This window comes from Scyliorhinus torazame, chromosome 11, assembly GCF_047496885.1.
Source record: "Scyliorhinus torazame isolate Kashiwa2021f chromosome 11, sScyTor2.1, whole genome shotgun sequence".
Taxonomy (NCBI): domain Eukaryota; kingdom Metazoa; phylum Chordata; class Chondrichthyes; order Carcharhiniformes; family Scyliorhinidae; genus Scyliorhinus; species Scyliorhinus torazame.
The window spans coordinates 992,316-1,012,974 of record NC_092717.1 but is presented as its reverse complement, the minus strand read 5'-3'; the positions used below and the strand labels follow the sequence as shown (position 1 = coordinate 1,012,974).

The following is a 20,659-nucleotide window of genomic DNA, read 5'->3' as shown; positions in this document are numbered from 1 at the left end:
AGTCTGCTACAATCCATGTGGTGGGAGTGATGTTCAATCAACCCTGTGTCTGTACTCACTGAGTGTCTCCACTGGAAATAGACTGAGCATGTGTGATGTGTCCTTTTATATGGGTTGGCGTAATGCCCTCCTGGGGTAGTGTCACCTCAGTGTTTATTGTGACTGCCCATTGGTCGTGTCCTATCCTACTGACCTATTGTCTGACTGTCTGTGTGTATTGTCTCTGGTGTTCCCTCTAGTGTCTAGCTAGGTGTAGTGTATTTACATGAACCCTTTGTGTACTTACAGTGATGTATATCACCACATCCCCCCTTTTTTCGTGTTACATATTTTCTGTACAGTGTTAAAGAAAATTGAACAAACTAGGTAGATGAGTGATACTCTGTACAAGCGATCATTAAACAATGAGTCCAAATCATATGCATGAGTCCAAATTTCATGAATTATTATGGTCGAGTGGCTTTCTTGTTTGGTTGGTGAGTTGGTGATGTTGATGGTGGCATTGCATTGTAAACGCCATCAGTGTCCCTGTGCTGAAGGAACCAAGAAGTGGTCACATCACTTCGTTGTCGGATTTGGACTCTTTTTTTCTTGCGTTGCTTGTGGTGGTAATTCTTGATGGCATCTGTCCTGAAAGCCAGGTTGCCGGTTGGTAGTGCAGCAAACATGAATTGGTAAGATGCATCGTCCTGCCATGGCATGTCATTGTACTGAGCTGAGCAGTAACAGTGTCCCTCATTTGCAGAGTTGTACCACGTTGTTCCAGTCGTAATTCCATTGGTGTTGTTTTTGTCGCGCTCGTTGTCGACGTTGTTGCCTTTGGTACGCTTCTTGCTATTGTCTTTGATGTTGTTGTTGTGGTGGTTGGTTTTGTTGCCGTGTTTGCTGCGCTCAAGGACCACTCTGTGGATAATACGAGTCCTTCACACAGTTACTCGTGTCAGCGTGATTTGTGGCTTCTGCTGTCTCCTTGAGCGTGCCGTCACTGAGTTCGCAGCGCTCCCCATCTGGAGTCATGTCCGGCTTACTTGAATCAGCTTTGGCTTGTTGATGCTCCCCGTCTGGGGTCTGGTCTGTTTCACCTGAGTCAGTTTTGGCTTGTCGATGCTCCCCGTCTGCAGCCCTTTCTGGTTCACCTGAATCAGCTTTGGCTTCTTGATGCTCCCCTTCCGGAGTCATTTCAGGTTCACTTGCATCTTCTGAAGTTTCTTGATGCTCCACATCCGGAGTCAAAACATTCAGGAATGCATTTGCTTGTGGAGAGGCTCGAGCGAATGAGGTTTGAAGTAACGTGGTGTCACCGGAGTCACCAGCAGTCTCACTGTGATTGTCGAGTGCCTCGGTACATTCTAGCTTAGGTCTGTCACGTTGCATATCTGGTATGGGAAGTGGGATGCCGTCGTCACCTGTCTCACATACAGTGGGTAGAGCCTCAGTGTGTTCTTGTCCTTCACTTGAGCTGGGTAGACTGTCAGAGTCTTCTTCTGGTGGCTCAAATAATCTGGGTAGACTGTCAGAGTCTTCTTCTTGTTCACTGGAGCGTGGTAGACTGTCATAGTCTGCTTGCTGTGCACTTGAGCATGGCAGACTGTCATAGTCTTTCTGTTGTTCACTTGAGCGTGGCAGACTTGCATTGTCTGCTGCTGGTTGCTCAGAGGAGGTTGCTAGACCTTCATGGTCTTGTTCATGCAAGGACTGCGCTTTGGAGTCTTGCATTGCTTCTATCGTGGAGGCTGTCCACGAGCTCGCTGTGGAGGCTTGTATCACTCCCTCTGTGGAGTCTTGCAGCGTTCCCTGTGTGGAATCGTGCATTGGTCTCTCTGTGGAAACTGTCATCACTTCTTGTTCATGCACGGACTGCGCTCTGGAGCCTTGCGTTGCTTCTATCGTGGAGTCTGTCCATGAGCTCTCCGTGGAGGCTTGTGTCACTCGAGTCACTTCTTGTTCATGCGTTGCTTCTATCGTGGAATCTGTCCACAAGCTCGCTGTGGAGGCTTGTGTCACTGGAATCACTTCTTGTGTGGAGACGTGCAGTTGTCTCGCTGTGGAGTCTTTCATCGCTTTCTGTGTGGAGGCTGGGACCCTTTGTGGTGCGTGGACCACTCTCTGTGTGGAGCCGGAGACCCTTCACGGTGCGTGGACCACTCTCCGTGAGGTAGCAGGCCGCTCTCTGTGGGCTTGTACCGTTCTCTGTCTCTTGGTGTCAGGCTGCAGCATCATCCTGCACTCACGAGGCGGGATGTCATTTCTGCTGGGCTGAAGATCCTCAAATCCGAAGAACTCGTCGTCGGGGTCTTCAAAGTACAACCCCTCTAGTTGCGGTTCGGATTTGGTACTGGGGTAGTCTCCCAAGGTGAAATCTTCGTCTGAGTCGTAGTCTTCTAGAACCATAGCATCACATTTTGTGTCGGAGCTGGCATTGGGCTCGCGATGTCCAAAGAAGAATTCAAGGTCTGAGTCATCATCTTCAAGGACTGTGCCATCTCTTTGGGCGGTGCTTACTGCTTGTTGCAGGGTTCTGCGGAGGTTCCTTTCAGCTACTGTCAAATTTCAGGCATTGTGCTGTCGTTCCAGGTGAAAGAATCTGTTTTTGAGGCTTTAAATTTTTTTTTCGTGTTTTGGGACATTTCCCCTTTAAGGGGGCGTAGTCCGGGACCTCTGACGTCATGAAGTGTGTGACGTAGGTCATAGGAAGCGATTGCGCATGCGCAGATCGCTGTTCCTGTACTTGGGGCCTTTTTGCAATTGCGCGTGCTCGGACTCTCGCGCATGCGCAAACAGATCTTCCCGTTCTGTGCTCTGTTCGCGCGCAGATTGCCTGTGCAGGTGCGTTGAGCCAACTCCTCCTCCCCCGTGCCACCTCCACCAGTACACCAGGAGATCATATTGACCTTGACTTTCTTCGATACCTTGCCAGTGTCGGCTGGCCACATTCATAACTGGATCCAGTGGGATCCCATATTGGCAAAAGTGAAGTGGATGATACAGTCTGGGTGGCACTATGAGAAGTCCAAGCACCTAAGGCCCTATTTAACCCACAAAGGTGCACTGACCTGTGCGGATGGGATGATCTTATGGGGCTCATGTTGTTCCACCACCAGCCAGAGATCCCTCTCTTACAGGAGTTGCCTATCCAGGGCAAACAGCACGCAGATATATATGTTGGTCAAGAATATAAAGCCATCAGAGAAATGTTACAGCAATGTATCCCCTGTCAGGCTGAACAATCTCTGCTTCCATCGGCCAGACTCCACCCCTGGGAATGTGCAGGTCGCCCATGGACCAGGATCAACATTGACTACACGGGCCCTATCCTGGGGGTGTTGGTGGATGTCCACTCCAAGTGGCTGTCTATACAAGGGGTGGGTACTTTGAACTCGGCAGCTATGGTGGACGCCTTACGCCAGATTTTCGCTATACATGGTCTGCCAGAATCCATTGTATCTGACACCTGCACCCCTTTCACAGGGGAGGTTTCTAGAATTTTGTTGGAGTTAATGGCATATGCCACACCAGGACAGCCTCATACCATCCTGCGACCAATGGATTGGCCGAAATGGCTGTTCAAACACCATGAGGAAACAATCCGACAAATCTCAGCACCAACGCCTTGCTAATTTTCTGTAATCATACAACTCAAACCCCCCCACACCACCATGGGGGGTCACACCCGCCAAGTTGCTGATGGGCCATCGCCTCAGAACCCGTTTGGATTTAATGTTTCCTGACTTGGCTGGGAGGATGGAGGGGTGCCAGGCCTCCCACAGAAATCAAGGGGCTATGCAGAAGGTCGACAGATCATTCTGGGTAGGGGACCTGGTCTTAAGTTTGCCTCGGGCTTACTATGATTAGCCGGGCAGAATGTGTCCCTGTCGGGGCCCATGTCATACGTGGTGAATGTAAATGGAAGGGCCGTCAAAAAACATATTGACCATTTGAGGAGCCGTGATGTGCGGGAGGGAGGGTTGGGGGTAGGGGGCGTGGGGGGGGGGTGGTGCGGCAACACATGCGGGTCCCACTGGTGTTGACACTACTGTGAGTGTTCCTGAGCAGAGGGAGCTGAGAACTCCCGGGTCAACCCAAGCAGCTGTACCGCTGGAAGCCAGTCAAGCCTGCTCCCCGATCAGTGCCTCCTGGACTGTCACCGGCCACTTGCCTCAGAGGCTGCTGAGCATGTGAGAGGACTATTGACGTCCAGGAGAACTCGAAGGTCCACAGACTGACTGACTCATTGATGAATACTCTCTCACCTGATATTTTTTGCCATGTATGTCGTACTTGTGCATAGATATTGTGTAAAATGTAATAAGGGACTTTAAGGGGGGGTGGAGATGTTGCAGTACGGTCCCATTAAGGGGCGGTCTGGCGGACCACGTGGCCAGCTTGAGGCCAACCATATGGGAGCGTGTAAACCCCAGACAACAGTGAGTTAGCGCTGGGCCCTGGGAGGAGGGGCCTGGGCAGAGTGGAGCCCAAAGCCAAAGACATAAGACCCTGTGCCTGTAAATAGACCAGCGTTTGCCTTTTGTTAATAAACCCCTTTGTTGCCAGTGGAAGCCTCCAGATTGTTACTCAAGCCACCACAATAAGGACCAAATACAGAAAGCTAGGATCATTTTTAAAATTTCCAGTTAAGTCTATTCAGCTGGGTAAACAGCTTCCAGACCCAGATTAAAAACATAGAAAATAGGAGCAGCAGTAGGCCATTCAGCCCATCAAGCCTGCGCCGCCATTCATAGAACATAGAACATAGAACACAGAAAAATACAGCACAGAACAGGCCCTTCGGCCCACAATGTTGTGACGAACCTTTGACCTAGATTAATCATACATTATCATAGAATTGACAGTGTAGAAGGAGGCCATTCGGCCCATCGAGTCTGCATCAGCTCCTGGAAAGAGCACCCTACCCAAGGTCAACACCTCCACCCTATCCCCACAATCCAGCAACCCCACCCAGCACTAAGGGCAATTTTGGACACTAAGGGCAATTTATCATGGCCAATCCACCTAATCTGCACATCTTTGGAGAGTGGGAGGAAACCGGAGCACCCGGAGGAAACCCACGCACACACGGGGAGGATGTGCAGATTCCGCACAGACAGTGACCCAAGCCGGAATCGAACCTGGGATCCTGGAGCTGTGAAGCAATTGTGCTAGCCACAATGCTACCGTGCTGCCCTTAAGAACAAATTAATCTACACTATATCATTCTACCGTAATCCATGTACCTATCCAATAGCTGCTTGAAGGTCCCTAATGTTTCCGACTCAACTATTTCCACAGGCAGTGCATTCCATGCCCCCACTACTCTCTGGGTAAAGAACCTACCTCTGACATCCCCCTTATATCTTCCACCATTCACCTTAAATTTATATCCCCTTGTAATGGTTTGTTCCACCCGGGGAAAAAGTCTCTGACTGTCTACTCTATCTATTCCCCTGATCATCTTATAAACCTCTATCAAGTCGCCCCTCATCCTTCTCCGCTCTAATGAGAAAAGGCCTAGCACCCTCAACCTTTCCTCGTAAGACCTACTCTCCATTCCAGGCAACATCCTGGTAAATCTTCTTTGCACCTTTTCCAAAGCTTCCACATCCTTCCTAAAATGAGGCGACCAGAACTGTTCACAGTACTCCAAATGTGGCCTTACCAAAGTTTTGCACAGCTGCATCATCACCTCACGGCTCTTAAATTCAATCCCTCTGTCAATGAACGCTAGCACACCATAGGCCTTCTTCACAGCTCTATCCACTTGAGTGGCAACTTTCAAAGATGTATGAACATAGGCCCCAAGATCTCTCTGCTCCTCCACATTGCCAAGAACTCTACCGTTAACCCTGTACTCCGCATTCATATTTGTCCTTCCAAAATGGACAACCTCACACTTTTCAGGGTTAAACTCCATCTGCCACTTCTCAGCCCAGCTCTGCATCCTATCTATGTCTCTTTGCAGCTGACAACAGCCCTCCTCACTATCCATAACTCCACCAATCTTCGTATCGTCTGCAAATTTACTGATCCACCTTTCAACTCCCTCATCCAAGTCATGAATGAAAATCACAAACAGCAGAGGACCCAGGACTGATCCCTGCGGTGCGCCACTGGTAACTGGGCTCCAGGCTGAATATTTGCCATCCACCACCACTCTCTGACTTCTATCGGTTAGCCAGTTTGTTATCCAACTGGCCAAATTTCCCACTATCTCATGCCTCCTTACTTTCTGCATAAGCCTACTATGGGGAACCTTATCAAATGCCTTACTAAAATCCATGTACACTACATCCACTGCTTTACCTTCATCCACATGCTTGGTCACCTCCTCAAAGAATTCAATAAGACTTGTGAGGCAAGACCTACCCCTCACAAATCCGTGCTGACTATCTCTAATCAAGCATTGTCTTTCCAGATGCTCAGAAATCCTATCCTTCAGTACCCTTTCCATTACTTTGCCTACCACCGAAGTAAGACTAACTGGCCTGTAATTCCCAGGGTTATCCCTAGTCTCTTTTTTGAACAGGGGCACAACATTCGCCACTCTCCAATCCCCTGGTACCACCCCTGTTGACAGCGAGGACGAAAAGATCATTGCCAACGACTCTGCAATTTCACTCTTGCTTCCCATAGAATCCTTGGATATATCCCGTCAGGCCCGGGAGACTTGTCTATCCTCAAGTTTTTCAAAATGCCCAACACATCTTCCTTCCTAACAAGTATTTCCTCGAGCTTACCAATCTGTTTCACACTGTCCTCTCCAACAATATCGCCCCTCTCATTTGTAAATACAGAAGAAAAGTATTCGTTCGAGACCTCGCCTATCTCTTCAGACTCAATACACAATCTCCCGCTACTGTCCTTGATCGGACCTACTCTTCCTCTAGTCATTCTCATATTTCTCACATATGTGTAAAAGGCCTTGGGGTTTTCCTTGATCCTACCCGCCAAAGATTGTTCATGCCCTCTCTTAGCTCTCCTAATCCCTTTCCTCAGTTCCCTCCTGGCTATCTTGTATCCCTCCAGCGCCCTGTCTGAACCTTGTTTTCTCAGCCTTACATAAGTCTCCTTTTTCCTCTTAACAAGACATTCAACCTCTCTTGTCAACCATGGTTCCCTCACTCGACCATCTCTTCCCTGCCTGACAGGGACATACATATCAAGGACACGTAGTACCTGTTCCTTGAACAAGTTCCACATTTCACTTGTGTCCTTCCCTGACAGCCTATGTTCCCAACGTATGCACTTCAATTCTTGTCTGACATCGTATTTACCCTTCCCCCAATTGTAAACCTTGCCCTGTTGCACGCACCTATCCCTCTCCATTACTAAATCCATTACTCCCCCACTAACAAATCTATCACTTGCCCTGGTTCATTACCAAGTACCAAATCCAATATGGCCTCCCCTCTGGTCGGATAATCTACATACTGTGTTAGAAAAACTTCCTGGACACACTGCACAAACACCTCCCCATCCAAACTATTTGATCTAAAGAGTTTCCACTCAATGTTTGGAAAGTTGAAGTCACCCATGACTACTACCCTGTGACTTCTGCACCTTTCCAAAATCTGTTTCCCAATCTGTTCCTCCACATCTCTGTTACTATTGGGGGTCCTATAGAAAACTCCTAACAAGGCGACTACTCCTTTCCTATTTCTGACTTCAACCCATACTACCTCAGTAGGCAGATACTCCTCGAACTGCCTTTCTGCAGCTGTTATACTATTTCTAATTAACAATGCCACCCCCCACCTCTTTTACCACCCTCCCTAATCTTATTGAAACATCTATAACCAGGGACCTCCAACAACCATTTCTGCCCCTCTTCTATCCAAGTTTCCGTGATGGCCACCACATCGTAGTCCCAAGTACAGATCCATGCCTTAAGTTCACCAACCTTATTCCTGATGCTTCTTGCGTTGAAGTATACACACTTCAACCCATCTCCGTGCCTGCAACACTCCTTTGTCAGTGTTCCCTTCCCCACTGCCTCACTACACGCTTTGGCGTCCTGAATATCGGCTACCTTAGTTGCTGGACTACAAATCCGGTTCCCATTCCCCTGCCAAATTAGTTTAATCCTTCCCGAAGATTAGTAGAAAACCTCCCTCCCAGGATATTGGTGCCCCTCTGGTTCAGATGCAACCCGTCCTGCTTGTACAGGTCCCACCTTCCCCAGAATGCGCTCCAATTATCCAAATACCTGAAGCCCTCCCTCCTACACCATTCCTGCAGCCACGTGTTCAACTGCACTCTCTCCCTATTCCTAGCCTCGCTATCACGTGGCACCGGCAACAAACCAAAGATGACAACTCTGTCTGGCCTGGCTTTTAACTTCCATTAATGGACTTCAATGTCATTATGGCTGATCCTCTAACTGAATGATATTCTCCCGCACTCTCCCCAAACCTCTGGACATCTTTAGTGTCTAGAAATCTATCTATTTCTTTCTCAACTACATTCAGCGATCTGGCCTCCACAGACTTACGTGGTGGAGAATTCCACACGTTTGCCACCCTCCTAGTGGAGGAATTTTTCCTCATCCCTGTACTAAATGGCCTTCCCTATCCTGACACCATGATCCACGAGCCCCTCAGCTAGTGGAGACATCAGGCGTGATTTAACTGGAAGAAATGTGTCCAGTTTTGTGCACGTTTAGTCGGGTGTTTCTCTGCGCTAATCAATGGCACTTTGCTGTTGGACTCGGGGGAGGGGGGGGTCTCTCTGCCGAGGCCACACTTCGAATCATTTCCTGACGGGCACAGCGGGAAAGGCTCCTCACAGGTCAGGGTTCCATTTTGTCCCACGGCCCTGATCTCACCACCCCCAACCCCCCCCCCCCCCCACCCTGTTTCTGACCCCCCCCCCCCCCCGAACCTCAGGGAGGCCTTCGGAAACACTCCCTCACCCCCTCTATTTGGTAAGGGCCCCCTGGGCCTCATCCCTGGCAGTGCCAGGCTGGCACCCAGACACTGTAGCACTGTCACCCCGGCAGTGCTACCTGGGCAGTGCAGCAGTGGCAAGGTGGCACTGCCAAGGTGCCAGGCTCGGAGTGACAAGGTACCCAGGTGCCTGAGAGAGTGCCAAGGTGCCCTACTGCCCTGTTCCCGATCACCTGGGGGTTTCGTCAGGCTTTGGAGACCCCCAAGTGCCACTGGGACTGCGGTCTACATTTGTGGAAACCAGTACTAAACAGCGCCCTGGCGAGCTTAATGACTCATTTAAATATGCAGTGAGGGCGAGATCCAGATTGCAACGTCTAGCGAGATCCATTAAATTTTGAGCAGCGTTTTGAGAGTCGCAAATCTCACGAGAGGCCTCTTGTGCGTTTCAACCACCTCGTCCCGATGCCAAGTCGGACGCCAAGGTCGTTAAGTCGTGCTCATCATCTCCGAACTCAGTCTGTCCAATCTTGTCAGCATTATATACGTTTCAATGAGATTCCCTCTCATTCTCCTAACCCCAGTGAATACAGCTCAGGCAGAGAGGCAGTGCAATGGTATTGCCACTGGACTAATAATCCAGACACCCAGGGTCACGCTCTAGGACTCGGGGTTGAATTCCACCTAGGCAGATGGTCATATTTGAATTCAATAAAAATCTGGAATTAAAAGTCTAATGATAACCATGAAACCATTGCCGATTGTCGTAAAAACCCATCTGGTTCACTAATGCCCTTCAGGGAAGGAAATCTGCCGTCCTGACCCGGTCTGGCCTACATGTGACTCCAGACACACACAGAGATGTAGTTGATTCTTAACTACCCCCACACTCCCCCCCCCCCCCCCGAAATGGCCTGGATAGCCACTCAGTTAAAGGGCAATTAGGAATGGGCAGCAAATGCCCACATTCCAAGAAAGAATTTTTTAAAAGTCGACCCAATCTCTCCTCGAAAGGCAATCCTGCTACCTCAGAATCAGTCTGGTGAACCTCCACTACACTCTGCTACCTCAGAATCAGTCTGGTGAACCTCCACTACACTCTGCTACCTCAGAATCAGTCTGGTGAACCTCCACTACACTCTGCCCATGGCAAGAACATCCTTTCTTAGAAAAGGTCCCCAACTGCCACAATACTCCAGCTGTGGCCTCACCAAGGCCCTGTACAGCTGCTGTAAGACATCCTTGCTCCATGGTAGCACAGTGGTTAGCACTGTTGCTTCACAGCCTTAGGGATCCAGGTTCCCGGCTTGGGTCACTTCATTGCAGTGTTAATGTAAGCCTACTTGTGTCAATAAAGATTATTATTATTACTCAAATTATTTTGCAATGAAGGCCAACATACCATTGGTCTTCCTAACAGCTTGCTGTACCTGCATGTTTGCTTTCAACTAAGAGCAAAATGCTCTGGATGCAGGGAATCTGAACTAAAAACAAAATGCTGGACTAATGCCCCATTAGTCAGTGTCTTCCATTCTGAAAAAGGCCCAATTATTCCTCCTCTCAATCAATGCCAGCACATTACCCCCAATCCAATGTGCTTTCATTTTGCTCACTAAACTCCTATCTGGGACTTTCTCAGAAGCGTTGTAAAAACCCAAATAACCTACATCCTCCAGTTTCCCTTATCCTACTCGTTACATCCTATCAAAAACTCCAGCAGGTTTGTCAGGCATGATTTTTCTTTCATCAACTTTGTCTAATCCCGTTGATATTTTCTCAGTCTCCTGTTATCACATCCTTTATAATAGACTCCAGCAGAGGCAGCAGAAGAGGATTCTGGGAGAAGTCAACTCCATCACCTCGAATGTACTGTGGGTAGCTGACGAACTGGTGTCAAGGAGCGGTTAAACCTGAAACACTAAATTAGTGTTTCCCTCCCTTCCTCTTCCTCTAAACAAAAAAAAGGCACTGTGAGGAAGACAAGCAAGGTAAGATTCTAATTCTTCTATCTTTCTTAAATGTACAAGGGCAGAGATGGCAGTTAGTGCAGTGATAGGCTTCTCCTGTCAGATGTGGGAGATCGGGGCGCTTTCTAGCATCCCTGTCAACTCTGTCTGCGGGAAGTGTGACCAGCTGCATCTCCTCACAGACCACGTAGTTCGGTTGGAGCAGCAGCTGGATTCATTGCGGAGCATAGGGGAGTAGAGAGTGTGATAGACACTAGCTTCAGGGAGGTGGTCACACCACAGGTTCAGGCAGGTAGATGGGTGACCGTCAGGAGAGGCAGGCAGGTAAGGCAGGAGCCTCCTGTCGCTATTCCCCTCTCAAACAGGGAGACCGCTTTGGATACTGTTGAGGGGGGGGGGGGGGGGATAGCCTCTCAGGGAAGATACCAGCAGCAGCCAGGCCTGTGGCACCACAACTGGTTCTGATGTAGAGCAGGGTCGGGCTAAGTCCAAGTGAGTGATAGGAGTAGGAGACTTGATAGTCAGGGGCACATTTCTGTGGCCACAAAAGGGACCATTGTCCACCTTGGAACTAATGACATAGGCAGGAAGAGGGAAGAGGTCCTGCAAAGACAATTCAGAGAATTAGGTCAGGAGCTAAAAAGCAGGACCTCTAACGTAGTAATCTCAGGGTTACTCCCTGTGCCACATGCTAATGAGGCTGGGAACAGGGAGATTGTCAGCTAAACAGGTTGGGTAAAGAGCTGGTGTAGGAGGGAGGATACGGATCACTGGGATGTCTTCTGGGGAAGGTGGGACCTGTACAAGAAACTGCGTTGCACCTGAGCAGCACCATTATCCTGGGCGGGAGGTTTGCTCGTGCTGTTCGGAAGGGTTTAAACTAGTGTGGCAGGGGGGTTGGGAACCGGAACAGCAGGCCAGTAAGTGTCGAGACTGGGGGAAACATTGACCAGAGGAGTGAAGAATAGCTAATGTGGAACTGCTGTTTAAGAAAGGTAGCAGGGATAATCCAGGAAACTATACGCCGGTGAGCCTCACATCAGTAGTAGATAAATTATTGGAGAGAACTCTCAGGGACAGGATTTATACCCATTTGGAAACAAATGGACTCTTTAGCGATAGGCAGCATGGTTTTCTGAAGGGGAGGTCGGGCCTCACTAACTTGATCGAGTTTTTTGAAGTGGTGACAAAGATGACTGATGAGGGGAGGGCGGTGGATGTTGTTTACATGGACTTCAGTAAAGCCTTGACAAGGTGCCTCAAGGCAGACTGGTACAAAAAGTTAAGGCACACAGAATCAGAGGTGAGGTGGTAAGATGGATAAGGAAATGGCTCAGTAACAGAAGGCAAAGGGTAGCAGTAGAAGGGTGTTTTGCTGAATGGAAGGTTGTGACTAGTGGTGTTCCACAGGGATCTGTGTTGGGGCCTCTGCTGTTTGTAGTGTACATAAACAATTTGGAGGAAAACGCAGCTGATTAATAAGTTTGCGGATGATACCAAGGGTGGTGGAGTGGCAGATAGTGTTGAGGATTGTCAGAGGATACAGCAGGATTTAGATAGGTTGGAGACCTGGGCAGAGAAATGGCAAATGGAGTTTAATCCAGACAAATGTGAGGTAATGCATTTTGGTAGGTCTAACACAGGGGGGAAATCTCCCGTAAATGGCAAAACTCTAAGGAATATGGAAAGTCAGAGAGATCTGGGCGTGCAGGTCCACAGATCTTTGAAGGTGGCAACACAAGTGGACAAGGTAGTCAAGAAAGCATACGGAATACTTGCCTTCATTGGACGGGGCATCGAGTATAAAAACTGGCAAGACATGCTACAGTTGTATAGAATTTTGGTAAGGGCTCACTTGGAATATTGAGCACAATTCTGGTCGCAGAAGGATGTGGAGGCTTTGGAGAGGGTGCAGAGGAGGTTTACCAGGATGTTGCCTGGTCTGGTGTTAGGTATGCAGAGAGGCTGAATAGACTCGGACTGTTTTCATTAGAAAGATGGAGATTGAGGGATGACCTGTTAGAGGTCTACAAGATTATGAGGGGTATGGATAGAATGGATGGGCAGGTACTCTTTCCCAGGGTGGAGGGGTCAGTCACCAGGGGGAATATGTTTAAGGTCCGTGGGGTAAAGTTTAGAGGATATGTGCGAGGCAGGTTTTTTACACAGAGGGTGGTGAGTGCCTGGAACGCGTTGCCAGAGGAGGTTGTGGAAGGTTATTAACAGAGTTCAAAAGGCATCTTGACAAATACATGGATAGGACGGGTATAGAGGGATACGGCACTAGGAAGTGCTGAGGGTTTTGGTCAAGGGTGGTATCATGGCCGGTACAGGCTTGGAGGGCAGAAGGGCCTGATCCTGTGCTGTATTGTTCTTTGTTCTTTGAAATCACAATGTTGGGACTGTACTCTCGCTCGCCCAACAGCCTGCAGTAGACAGAGGAGCAGTTGTGTAGTCAGATATAGAAAATGTGCAAAAAAAGCAGGGTAGTTGTGATGGGCGATTTTAACTTCCCCCATAATAACTAGGAATCCCTGACAGCCAGAGGCTCGGATGGAGAGCAATTTATTAGATGTTTCCATGAGGGCTTTTTGATACAGTATGTTGACAATCCAACCAGGGAGGGGGCCATACTGGACTTGGTATTGGGGAATGAGCCATACCAGGTGATTGATGTGTCAGTGCCTGGAATGCGCTGCCAGAGGATGTGGTGGAAGCAGGCACATTAACAAGTTTTAGAGGCATCTGGATGGGTATCTGAATAGGGAGGAAATAGAGGGATACAGGCCGAGTAAGGGCAGAAGTTTTTTTTTTAAAGTTAGGGCATCATGATCGGCGCAGGCTTGGAGAGCCGAAGGGCCTGATCCTGTGCTGTACTTTTCTTTGATGTGGCGATGCCGGCGTTGGACTGGGGTGAGCACAGTAAGAAGTCTTACAACACCAGGTTAAAGTCTAACAGGTTTGTTTCAAACACTAGCTTTCGGAGCACTGCTCCTTCCTCAGGTGAATGAAGAGGTATGTTCCAGAAACACATATATAGACACTGTGTGCAGTTCTGGTCAACTGTGTGCAGTTCTGGTCACCCTATTATAGAAAGGATATTATTAAACTAGAAAGAGTGCAGAAAAGATTTACTAGGATGTTGCCGGGACTTGATGGTTTGAGTTATAAGGAGAGGCTGGATAGACTGGGACTTTTTTCCCTGGAGCGTAGGAGGCTTAGGGGTGATCTTATAGAGGTCTATAAAATAATGAGGGGCATAGATAAGGTAGATAGTCAACATCTTTTCCCAAAGGTAGGGGAGTCTAAAACTAGAGGGCATAGGTTTAAGGTGAGAGGGGAGAGATTCAGAAGGGCCCAGAGGGGCAATTTCTTCACTCAGAGGGTAGTGAGTGTCTGGAATGGGCTGCCAGAGGTAGTAGTAGAAGCGGGTACAATTGTGTCTTTCAAAAAGCATTTAGATGGTTACATGGGTAAGATGGGTATAGAGGGTTATGGGCCAAGTGCGGGCTTAATGGTAGCTTAATGGTAAAAAACTGGGCGGCATGGACTGGTTGGGCCGAAGGGCCTGTTTCCATGCTGTAAACTTCTATGATTCTATGACAGATTCAAAGATGCCAAACAATGCTTAGAATGCGAGCATTAGCAGGTGATTAAATCTTTACAGATCCAGAGATAGGGGTAACCCTAGGTTAAAGAGGTGTGAATTGTCTCAAGCCAGCACAGTTGGTAGGATTTCGCAAGCCAGATGGTGGGGGGGTGAATGTAATGTGACATGAATCCCAGGTCCCGGTTGAGGCCGCACTCATGTGTGCGGAACTTGGCTATAAGTTTCTGCTCGGCGATTCTGCGTTGTCGCGCGTCCTGAAGACCGCCTTAGAGAACGCTTACCCGGAGAGAGGCTGAATGCCCTTGACTGCTGAAGTGTTCCCCGACTGGAAGGGAACATTCCTGCCTGATGATTGTTGCGCGATGTCCGTTCATTCGTTGTCGCAGCGTCTGCATGGTCTCGCCAATGTACCACGCTTCGGGACATCCTTTCCTGCAGCGTATGAGGTAGACAACGTTGGCCGAGTCGCACGAGTATGTACCGCGTACCTGGTGGGTGGTGTTCTCACGTGTAATGGTGGTATCCATGTCGATGATCTGGCACGTCTTGCAGAGATTGCCATGGCAGGGTTGTGTGGTGTCGTGGTCACTGTTCTGAAGACTGGGTAGTTTGCTGCAAACAATGGTTTGTTTGAGGTTGCGCGGTTGTTTGAAGGCAAGTAGTGGGGGTGTGGGGATGACCTTGGCAAGATGTTAATCTTCATCGATGACATGTTGAAGGCTGCGAAGAAGATGTCGTAGTTTCTCCGCTCCGGGAAAGTACTGGACGACGAAGGGTACTCTGTCGGTTGTGTCCCGTGTTTGTCTTCTGAGGAGGTCGGTGTGGTTTTTTGCTGTGGCGCGTTGGAACTGTCGATCGATGAGTCGAGCGTCATATCCCGTTCGTACGAGGGCATCTTTCAGTGTCTGTAGATGTCTGTTACGCTCCTCCTCGTCTGAGCAGTGCGGCCTCAACCGGGACCTGGGATTCATGTCACATTACATTCACCCCCCACCATCTGGCCTGTGCTGCGAAATCCTACCAACTGTCCTGGCTTGAGACAATTCACACCTCTTTAACCTGGGGTTACCCCTATCTCTGGATCTGTAAAGACTTAATTAACTGCAAATGCTCGCATTCTAAGCATTGTCTTGCATCCTTGAATTTGTCTATATATATGTTTCTGGTACATACCTCTTCATTCACCTGAGGAAGGAGCAGCGCTCCGAAAGCTAGTGTTTGAAACAAACCTGTTGGACTTTAACCTGGTGTTGTAAGACTTCTTACTGTACTTTTCTTTGTTTTTTGTTTTCCTTGTTGCTGATAGTCTGACCGGTCGATCGTTGCCTGTTTTCTCCCTTGATCCTTTTTTAAATAGTTTGCCACTCTCCAATCTGCCGAGATATTTTCAGAATCTACAGAACTTTGGAAGGTGACAACTAAAACATCCATTATTTCCATGGTCACTTCCTTTAGTACCCTGTGATGAAGATCATCAGGCCCTGTGGATTTACCAGATTTCAGTCCTATTAAGTTATACAGCACTTTTTTTCACTGAAGCTAATTTCCTTCAATTCCTCCTTTTTGCTAGACCCTTGCTTCCCGAGTAAGTTATTTGTGTCTTCTTCATTTGTGAAGATAGAACTAAAGTAGTTGTTTAACTGCTCTGCCATTGTCCTGTTCTCTATTATCAATTCTTCCATTTCAGACTGAGGGACCTACATTTGTTGTCACTAATCTTTTTTTTTTTAACCTATTTACAGAAACTTTCACAGGCCGCATTTATATTCCTTGCAAATTTATTCTCATATTCTATTTTTCCCCTCTTGATCAATCTCTTGGCCCTCCTTTGCTGAATTCTAAACTGCTCCCAATCGCTGGCTTACTACTTTTACGAGCAATTTTGTATGACACCCCTTTGGATTTGTTAGTCATGGTTTAGCCACTTTGCCTGTTGTGTTTTTGCGCCTGAAAGGAATGTATAGCTGTTGAAATGCATGCATCATTTCTTAAATATTAGCCAATGGCTATCTACCATCATGGCTTTCAATGAAGTTACCCAATCGATTGCAACCAACTCACCCCTCATGTCTTTGTAGTTCCTTTTGTTTAGATTTAGGACCCTAGTTTTGGATTGGGCTACTTCACTTTCTAATCCAATGAAGAATTTTATCACATATGGTCACTATTCCCTAAAGGACCCCAAACAATAAGATTATGAAGTAACCTCTTTGCATTGCCCAATACGGCAGCTCGAGCGAGAACACAACACGACTGGAGTTTCAGGGGAGAGGCCTCGTGGCAGCCTCTGCCCCTCGCGGAATTCACCCAAGTCCCGTGAGGCGCCCGAACCGGAACTCCACCCACATAGGGTGGGACCAAGCGGCGCTCCTGGAAGTAGGCTGTAAACCTACTGAAGGCCTACTCACCCGGGATACACAGGCCTTCCTCGATTCTCCGGCCTCCCCAGGGAGGCTGCAGCCAGGCGCCAATCAGTACAGGTCCTCATGAATTTTCCGGAGAATTGCGCCCTAAGTGTCATTGGATAGCGGTGGGCAAATTGCCGGCAATGCAGGCGGCAAACTCCCTGAAAAACCCACCACAAATGAACCTCGAAAATGCTTCATTGAATCCCATCCCAAACCTAGGATAACCTGTTCTCTAGTTAGTTCCTCAACATACTGGTCCAAAAAAACACCCAGTACACACTCCAGGGGTTCATCTGCCAATTTATCATTGCTAACGTGGTTTGCCCAATTTATATGTAGATTAAAGTTACCTGCATCTCTAATTTCCTGTTTAATGCCATCCCTTACCTTTCCACCAATGTTTGGATGCTACTAGAAAACTCCCACCAAGTTCAGTCGTTTGTTGCTTTGCCCAGACTGATTCAACATCCAGATGCTCTGAGCCAATATCCTTTCTCACTGATTTCACCCTTTACTAACAATGCCACCTCACCTCCTTTTTCCTTTTGCTTGTCCTTCCTAAGTATTGAATACCCTTGAATATCTAGTTTCCAACCTTGGTCACTCTGTAGCCAAGTCAGTTACAAAAGGGAAATGATGCTTGACAAATCTACTAGAATTCTTTGAAGTAGAACCCGTAGAGTTGACCAGGGAGAACCAGTGGATGTGGTTTGTATAGATTTTCTGAAGGCTTTCGACAAGGTCTCACATAGCAGATTAATTTGTAAAGTTAACGTGCATGGGATTACAGGTAGTGTCTTGAGATGGATAGAAAGCTAGTTAGCAGACAGGAAGCAAAAGGTTGAAATAAATGGGTCTTTTTCTGATTGGCAGGCAGTGACTAATGGGGTCCCGCATTATATATTAATATTTGGATGAGGGAACTAAATGTATTATCTCCAAATTTGCAGATGATACAAAGTTGGGTGGGAGGGTGAGCTGTGAGGAGGATGCAGAGATGCTTCAGCTGGATTTGGACAGGCTGAGTGAGTGGGCACATGCATGGCAGATGCAGTATAATGTGGATAAATGTGAGGTTATCCACTTGGGTAGCAAAAACAGGAAAGCAGATTATTATTAGAATTGAAGTAAATTGAGAGAGGCGGATACCCAGCGAGAGCTTGGTGTCCTCGTGCATCAGTCGCTGAAAGTAAGGACACAGGTACAGCAGGCAGTAAAGGCGGCAAATGGTATGTTGGTCTTCATAGCGAGAGGATTTGAGTACAGGATAAGAGATGTGTTGCTGCAATTGTACAGGGCCTTGGTGAGGCCACACCTGGAGTATTGTGGGCAGTTTCGGTGTCCTTATCTGAGGAAGGATGTTCTTGCTATGCAGGGAGCGCAGCGAAGGTTTACCAGACTGATTCCTGGGGTGGCGGGACTGACATATAAGGAGAGACTAAGTTGGTTCAGATTATACTCACTGGAGTTTAGAAGAGCGAGAGGGGATCACACAGAAACTTATAAAATTCTAACAGGATTAGACAGGGTAGATTCAGAAAGAATGTTCCCGATGGTGGGGGAGTCCAGAACTCGGGGTCACAGTTTGAGGATTAGGGGTAAACCTTTCAGGACTGAGGTGAGGAGAAATGTCTTCACCCAGAGAGCGGTGAATCTGTGGAATTCACTCCCACAGAAAGTAGTTGAGGCCAAAATGTTGTGTAATCTCAAAAAGGGATTAGATATAGCTCTTGGGCTAAAGGGATCAAAAGATAAGGGGGGAAGGCGGGATCAGGGTATTGAACTTGATGATCGTACATGATCATAATGAATGGCGGAGCAGGCTTGAAGGGCCGAATGGCCTCCTCCTGCTTCTATTTTCTATGCGTATCGTAACCGTATGCATCTATTTTCGCTGTTAATTCATCGACCTTATTGTGATTGATTCATTCATTCAGATACAGCCGGCGGAATTCTCCGTTCCTGAGACTCCATGTGAATGCTGGGACAGGATTCATGGAGTTCCACAACAGCAAAGCTGGCGCCACACCTGGACCAATATAGCGACAATTGAGGGGCTGGCACCGGCACCTTGTGGAGCACAATCGACTCTAATGAAAAACAGTGCGGGATTCGCCGGGTCTGTGATTGACACACTCGGGAGGCTGACAAGCTGCAGCTGCACACACACATTACACTCCCCACACACACTCATCCCAGCCGCACACACACATTACACTCCCCACACACGCTCATCCCAGCCGCACACACACATTACACTCCCCACACACACTCATCCCAGCCGCTCACACACATTACACTCCCCACACACACTCATCCCATCCGCACACACACATTCCACTCCCCACACACACCATCCCAGCCGCTCACACACATTACACTCCCCACACACACTCATCCCATCCGCACACACACATTCCACTCCCCACACACACCATCCCAGCCGCACACACACATTACACTCCCCACACACGCTCATCCCAGCCGCACACACACATTACACTCGCCACACACACTCATCCCAGCCCCACACACACATTACACTCCCCACACACACTCATCCCAGCCAACAAGATGGCACTGGCTGTGCTGGAGCGCGCCCACACAGCTGATAGGTTGGCTGGGGCCAGAAGGAAGCTGGGGGACGCCTGGGAGGGGCCCCATACGACCCATGGCAAAGTGGCTGTTAACAGCGTGCGCAGCCACATGGCTGCCTGGCAAGCTGCGGCAATGGTGTTCGATGCCAATGGTGTTCGATGCCCATCCATCCCGACCCCACAGCTCACCTCTTGGCCATCCCCACTACTCACCCCGACCCTGGCAGAAGCCCCCCGGCCAGCGGCACAACTGTCAACAAGCTATGGCGGTGTTGGAAACTTTCCGTCCCCCCTCTCCCTCCCTCAGCAGCCACAGTGCATGATTCACGATTTTTTAAAACACAAGTGAACCGCGCAGTGGGGAATTGCCCCCTGCAGAGGCGGAGAATTGCGGAGGCCCTAGGAAATACCGGCTCAGGCCCACTAATGATATGCCATTTACTGTATGTGCGGAGTGGAACGCATTGACGCTGCTGTCGAGGCGCCGGATAATTGTGATTTGACGTTAAACCGGTGCCCGCCACGATTTCAGCGCCAAAACCAATTCTCCGCCCAATTGCGTTTTGCGATTCCAGCGTCGGCTGATGGGGAATTCTGCCCAGTACCCTTGGATTTGTCTTTTACAAGTCCTGAAAGACGTGCTGTTAGGTGAATTGGACATTCTGAATTCTCCCTCCGTGTACCCGAACAGGCACCGGAGTGTGGCGACTCGGGGATTTTCACAGTAACTTCATTGCAGCGTTAATGGAAGCCTACTTGTGACAATAATAAAGATTATTATTATTAACATTTTTACACATCATATTTTGTAAAATAGCCTGGTATGCTGCAAGGCAAACAAAATTGAAGTACTCTTTCATTAACTAAGTAGAGTGAAAAAACCGGAGGACGGAGATTAGTGTATTTAGCATTTAATATTTATAAATGAAATATAGCTCCAGGGACCATTTAGTTCATTGTAACTTAATTTAATAAGCATTCATTTTAAAACTAATTAATTAGTGCTAGAAATGTCAGTCAGCGGGTAAAGTGCTTCACCTGGGCGATGTGGGAGATCCGTGATGCTTCCAACATTCTGGACAACTACATCTGCAGGAAATGCACCCAATTGCAACTCCTCACAGACCGCATGGATTGGTTGGAGCAGCAGTTGGTTGCACTTAGGAGCATGCAGGCGGCGGAAAGCATCATAGACAGG

The 20,659-nt window shown here is 48.4% G+C and overlaps 1 long non-coding RNA gene across 3 annotated transcripts in view; it reads left to right on the top strand.

Moving 5' to 3' along the window:
- Nucleotides 1-20,248, top strand: part of LOC140385051 (uncharacterized) — a 30,149-nt gene extending 9,901 nt beyond the window's left edge. For all 3 annotated transcript variants that reach the window (XR_011933279.1, XR_011933278.1, XR_011933280.1), the window contains exons 3-4: nt 10,688-10,867; nt 18,802-20,248. This is a non-coding gene — a long non-coding RNA (uncharacterized lncRNA). The remainder of the gene's footprint in view (nt 1-10,687; nt 10,868-18,801) is intronic.
- The last annotated feature ends 411 nt before the right edge of the window (nt 20,249-20,659 follow it).